A 6,480-nucleotide genomic window follows, 5' to 3' on the forward strand; every position below is an offset into this window, starting at 1 on the left:
ACAATGCAATCCTTTGTTTTGTAAGGTGTTATGCACACCATGTCTTAAACTATTAATAATCTCTTTTAATATTTGTCTTCTGGTTTGGTATTACGTCCCCCTCTATTGTACTTATTCTAACAATCTATATACGAGGTAGAAGATAATGCCACCCTCCCCTCCCCCCCCCCCCCCACACCACCACCATATGAGGCCAACATAGACTGGGTAAATGGTTTTTATAAATAAATAAAAAATCATCAAATGTAAATCTTGAATCTACTTTTTCGTTATGATACACTCATTTTCTTGAAATCCTGGATACGCCTTTGGGTCTCCCTTGTCACCTTTAGAAATTACTTAAAATACAGAATATGTTAAATGCCACACATAAATTCAGAACATAATTACCTTTAATTGGGTGGACAATTTTATATATATATATATATATATATATATATATATATATATATATATATATATATATATATACACCTAATTTATGTGATTTATTTTCTTTTTAGTTTGCTCTAGAAATGATAGATATAATTTAAGTTAAATTTTTTATTTTACTCTTAATGTGATGATTTATAGCTAGACAAATATTTATGACTTGTTTTACACCATATTTAAGGTCCAATCAAAATGTATCACATAAACCAGAACAAATTAAAGGAGTAACAACTAATATTGTTTTTTAGGAATATATAAAACTGAGAAATCCTTTCCTAACTAGACAATTATATACGCTTTCTATTTCACAACAAAAAAAGAGAAAACAATCTAGATAAATGGGTAAAACATTAGCTTAACTATATATGGGAAGTTAAAACCAAAATGAGGTCAGACTTCAGAAGGCACTGCTTGTGCATGTAATCCTTTTGTCATGAACTGAGGGACCTCTTCTGTCCATATTAGGCCAATAAAGATCCATGGAAGACCAATCACATAGATAGAAAAAGAAGAGAAATGATAAAGGTTACTCCTAAAAGCCTAAAAGGTAGTAAAGGATATAGTATATATTTACAAGAAACATCGAACAGGGCAATTTGAATTCAAGGTCTCTGGTAAGTTAGTTAAGAGTTTCTTGGGAAAATAAGATCTAACAAAATTCAATCCTTTTTTATCCCCTCTCAGTCCATCTTGCTTTCTCTAGCATATATCCTGTCTGTTTCTGTCTGTAATGTGGGGAGTTCCAGAATTAGTATATTTAGGAAAGAGCCATAAAGAAAAAGATACACACATTTATTCATTGCGCTGTGTGTTGTTTTCTTCTAGAGACAAAATTTACGGTGCAAAAGCTATTAATTCGTGAACCCGTAAGTGACACTCTGGATCCACGACTATGCTCTTCCTATATAAAGGGCATAAGATTCTCCATCATTCCTCACACATCAAAATCATATATCAAAAGCATTGTTCCCTTCTAGTGATCAAGCAGTATTTGCTATTGTTGTTTCAGATCTAGGGTTCTTTCCTAAGTCTTCTAATGGTGAAGAATCTTCAGTCTTCTGCCCGCCGGATAAATCCAAGTTAACTATTAGGGGTAAATAAAGGGAGGTGACAGAAGAGAGTGAGCACACATGGTGTTTAATTTCTTGCATATGAAATACTTGAAGCTATGCGTGCTCACTCTCTATTTGTCACCCCCACCACTCTCTCTCTTCTTCTCTCTCTAGATTTCTTTCTGTTTTATGTGTATTTTCATTTGCATTTATTTATGAAAAATGCTTTGCCTGTTGGTTTATCCGCTCTTTGGTGATTTCTTGCCTTTCCAGTACAAGTTAGTTTTTCTACTTCAAGAATTGGAATTTATTGTAGTCCTTTGATTGATTTTCAACTATGCAATTTTCTAATTTTTTTAGATCAGGCTTGGTCATTTTATCGTTTATTTTGTGTTTAATTCATCTATCTGTTATTCTTAATTATTCGTATTGAATTAAACCATGTATCTTTTTAAACCGCTTACAAATATTTTTGGAGTAAACAATAAGGTCTTGGACAAATTGCATCAATCATGATTCTCCCATTCACCCATTTCAAGATGCATTGTTACCTTTCTTTCGGTGGATATGTGTGCTTGGACCACCAAAATGAAAGTAAATCAACAGGTGATATTCTTCTACATTAAAGCATTTGTTTACTCCTTGGAGCATTTGTATACGTCATCCTTTCTTCACTAAAATAAGATAAAGGTCATCAAAGTAAATGGTAAAACATCAGCTTTCACAACTGTTCATGGGAAATTATCCATTCCAGAAGGTAAGCCACTCAGCCTGTGCATGTAATACTCTTGTCATAAACTGAGCACTGAGCAGCCTCTTCTGTCCATATTAGGCCAATTAAGTTTCATGGAGAAGAAAAGAAAAAGGATATAAATTAAAGGTGCTCATGGAATGGTAAAAATGTTCTCGCCGTCTCAATTTATGCAGTAATATTCCGATTTTGAGAATAATTGATATTTCTTTTGATCGTGATTATTTCATGTACCTTTTAAATATTTTTTAATTATTATTTATTGTGACTTACAGTATATTTTAAGATTTTTTTAAATATATAAATTTTATATCAAAAACTTTAAAAACCTATTCCAAAATAAATTGGGACAGAGTCCTTAATATTACAAGAAGCATCGGTAAGCGTAATTTGAATTTATGGAGGTCTCTAGTTAGTTGGTTAAGAGGTCAATAGGTTGTTTCTTGTCCCTATTTCTCTCTCAGATATCTCTATCTTTTTTTACGGAAAAATGCATATCATACAGTTATGGGTTGATGCAATATATATAATATAATTGTATAATTCCTCTGGGAAGTTCCAAAATAATATATTTGGGGGATAGACTACTTTATCAAGATACCAGATGAGTGGTTGGGGGATAGACGCATAAGGAAAGAGATAAACACACATTTATTCCTTACGTTATGCAACTGTCCAGTTCTCTTCCTATATAAAGGCCATAAAACTCCCCATCATTCCTCACACATCAAATCATAAATCAAAATCATTGTTCCAAAACAGTACTTCTGCGATTGTAGTTTCAGATCTAGGGTTTCCAACATCTTCTTGTGGTAAAAGATTTTGTCGGCGGGAGAGAATTGTATTCTACATTAATCCAGGTTAACTATAGCTGGGGTAATAAAAGGGAGGTGACAGAAGAGAGTGAGCACACATGGAGTTTTCTTGCATTGATATATATATATGCTTGAAGCTATGCGTGCTCGCTGCTCTATCTGTCACCCCACCACTGTCTCTCTATATATTTCTTTATGTTTTATATATGTGCGCATCTGTGTTTATGAACATATGGTATTATTGGTATGGTATTCAGGAGCAGAACTATAGGGTGAAAGGTTTTATCTTAATCCCCTTCGCCCAAAAATTAAAGGTGACAGAAGAGAGTGAACACACATGGTGTTTTCTTGCATATGATATACTTGAAGCTATGTGTACTCACTGCTCTATCTGTCACCCCCACCACTCTCTCTCTCTTTTTCTCTCTCTAGATTTCTTTATGTTTTATGTGTATTTTCATTTGCATTTATTTATGAAAAATGCTTTGTCTGTTGGTTTATCCGCTCTTTGGTGATTTCTTGCCTTTACAGTACAAGTTAGTTTTCTACTTCAAGAATTGGAATTTATTGTAGTCCTTTGATTGATTTTCTACTATGCGATTTTCTATTTTTTTTTTTAACACAAATATGAATTTATCACTATATAAGATGAAAAGTTGAGTACTTGGTGTTTTAATTTGTTTTTAAATATCTTGATCAGTGACCAATAGTATTCAAGATTAGTTATTCACACATGCAGTGACTTCCACAATGGCAAAGAAGACCTCATCAATCCAAAGGAAAGTTGAAGTGGAACTTTGTTGATGTTATTTTAGTGGTTAAATTTGACTTGTCCTGGCTAAAAACTACGATGTTATTTCTACTACTGTTCTTTTGCTATTAAACAGGAACAATAAGAAGGGAAATCATGGCTTACGACATCCAACATTAATGAGCAATGCTTTAAAAAAGTCATCTTGGTACTCCATCGGAAATGGAAAACTCATTGGTCAATTCGGTTGTTGCATGTTTGCAATAGTAGAATTCTAGATTCAATCATTTTCAAGATCCCCTCTTTGATTGATACAAGTCTTAAAGTGGGATACAACTCAATCGGGTTTCTTTATTTCCTCTAGGGGCTAGGTACGGCTGCATTCAATAGGTTTATCTTAAATCTTATACTAGTTTTTTGGATACGCTCGATACACACGTGTATCTCTAAATTAGTATTAATCGGTGAAAGAAAGCATGAGTAAGTCCAACTATTCGAAGAGACAATTTTATGTTTTAGTTTCTCGTGTTTTGATCACTTTATTATTCTCTATTAGTTTTAATTAATTTCATGAGATAATCTATGTTAGCAAAAAAAAGATATTGCACAATTAAGTATAGGCGGCAGACATAAGAAAACTTTGTCACAAAAATTACTCAATGGAAGCTCAATTAAGCGGGATATAACATTATTTGACCAAACCATATTTAATGATATATTTTCAACTTGGTTTCAATTGTTCTCTTTTTAATTGTTAACAAGATTATTGATATCATATATATGTATTCGTCTGCATATATTACATATGAGTATTACTTAGTTTATGAGAGATTCCAACATTTAATCATTTAAAGAAAGTACTCAATAAATAAAAAGCAAAATTATATCAATACAGATATCTTAAGAAAGTTTATATAATACAGTATAATATAGAAGGCAAATTATTTGAAAACATACCTGCGAAAGAAGTAGAATTACAGCATTGGTTGTATGCCAACTGTTTAAAAGGCCCAAAATGACCCAAATTACGCAATACCACGTTCACAACTGAAATGCTTTGTCCTTTTTTTCTTTACGATTAGAAATAAATGAAGTTAAGACGGATAAAATCTTGTTATTGAGAAAGAAGCAAGCGTAAGGGTATTCAAAGATATCCCGGATGGAAATAAATCTCTCCTTATTGTGCTCAAAATTCTTCAACTCAAAGCCAAACAACCCAAAACTAGTCAAACAATGTGCAAATCAATCAGAATATACTCTAATGCATATAATTAATCCATTTATAGCAATTCCCAACTCCGCTCAAAAAGTCAATAAAGTCAACCATCAGGTCCACGTACCCGGATTCCGAAAATTTTCGAAGATAAACTTTACCCATGATGCCAAGAACTCAAATATATGATTTATTTCAATTTTCATATCCAATTTCGTGGTCAAAATCCAAAAAATACCAATTTTTAGGTTTTCTACCAAAATTTCAAATTTCTACTAATTTTCATGTTTAAATCCTTATGAAATCCTTGAAATTAACTTACAATACGTGGGAAGTATTTACCTTGCAATAGATGATGAGAATCCCCTCTTGAAGAGCTCCAAAAATCTCCCAAACCAATAAAAATGCGGGAGGAATGGGCTAAGTCTCGAATTAAAAGCACCCCACTGCCCAGCGACTTTCGCATCTGCTGTCCACTAGTCGCACCTGCGACTCCGTACCTACGAAAAATTCCATCACAGATGCGGTCCCCTCTAAGACCAGTCGTCCCCGCTTCTGCAAAAAAATGCTAGCTCGTGTGAGCCTTCACCAGCCTGTCCGCTCCGCTTCTACGTAAGGTTTGGTCGCGCCAACGGTTGCGCATCTGCGCTCAGGCCTTCGCATCTGCGGAAGGCCATGCCTCTCCTGCTTCGCTTCTGCGCTCAACTTCCCGCATCTGCGAGCTCGCAGGTGCGGCCAAAACCTCGCACCCGCGCATTCCCCCTGTCCAGCACAACACTACACCTGTGATGCCAAACACGCCCCTGCAGTCTCACACCTGCGACCAAATCCTATGCAGGTGCGATTGCACCAGACCTGGTGCACTTCAGGTGCTCTCTAAGTCTAAACTCAACTCGATTTCCAATCTGAATCACCCACGAGGCCCCCGATACCCCATTCAAGCACACCAACACATCCCAAACAAGATATGAACTTAGTAGAAGCCTCAAATCACGTCAAACAATATCAAAATCATGAATCGACTGCCAAAACCTTTCTTTCAGCTTTTCAACCTTCAAACTTCACTGAACACGTCTGAATTACACTTAAACATCCTAGAATGATGCCAAACTTTACGTGTAAGTCACAAATCATGATACGAACTTATTCTAAGGCTCGGAACCCCATATGGACAAAATTGGCACCAAAGTCCACTTTAAATTAACTTTGTGATGACCCAAAATGTCATCTTTAAATTTAATAATTAATTATATATTCTAAGACCTCTAAAAGTACTATTTATCTTTCCTCAACTTGCGTGCATAGTCCATAAAATTTTCTGAAAAGTTTTTATGTGAAAAATGAATTAAAATATGAATTAGAGCTTTAAAACTCAACTAAGCTGAGTTTGGTCAATATTTTGAGAAAATGGACTCAAATCAGTATTTTGACAGTTCCGGTAGGTTCGTATCATGATTTGGGACTTG

The 6,480-nt window shown here is 34.5% G+C and overlaps 1 long non-coding RNA gene across 1 annotated transcript; it reads left to right on the plus strand.

Moving 5' to 3' along the window:
- The first annotated feature begins 1,045 nt into the window (after positions 1–1,045).
- LOC138896916 (uncharacterized) lies at positions 1,046–4,329 on the plus strand. The gene is made up of 2 exons (XR_011410493.1): positions 1,046–1,539; positions 3,365–4,329. It is a non-coding gene; the product is annotated as an uncharacterized lncRNA (long non-coding RNA).
- The last annotated feature ends 2,151 nt before the right edge of the window (positions 4,330–6,480 follow it).

Source organism: Nicotiana tomentosiformis, chromosome 8 (genome assembly GCF_000390325.3).
Source record: "Nicotiana tomentosiformis chromosome 8, ASM39032v3, whole genome shotgun sequence".
Taxonomy (NCBI): Eukaryota; Viridiplantae; Streptophyta; class Magnoliopsida; order Solanales; family Solanaceae; genus Nicotiana; species Nicotiana tomentosiformis.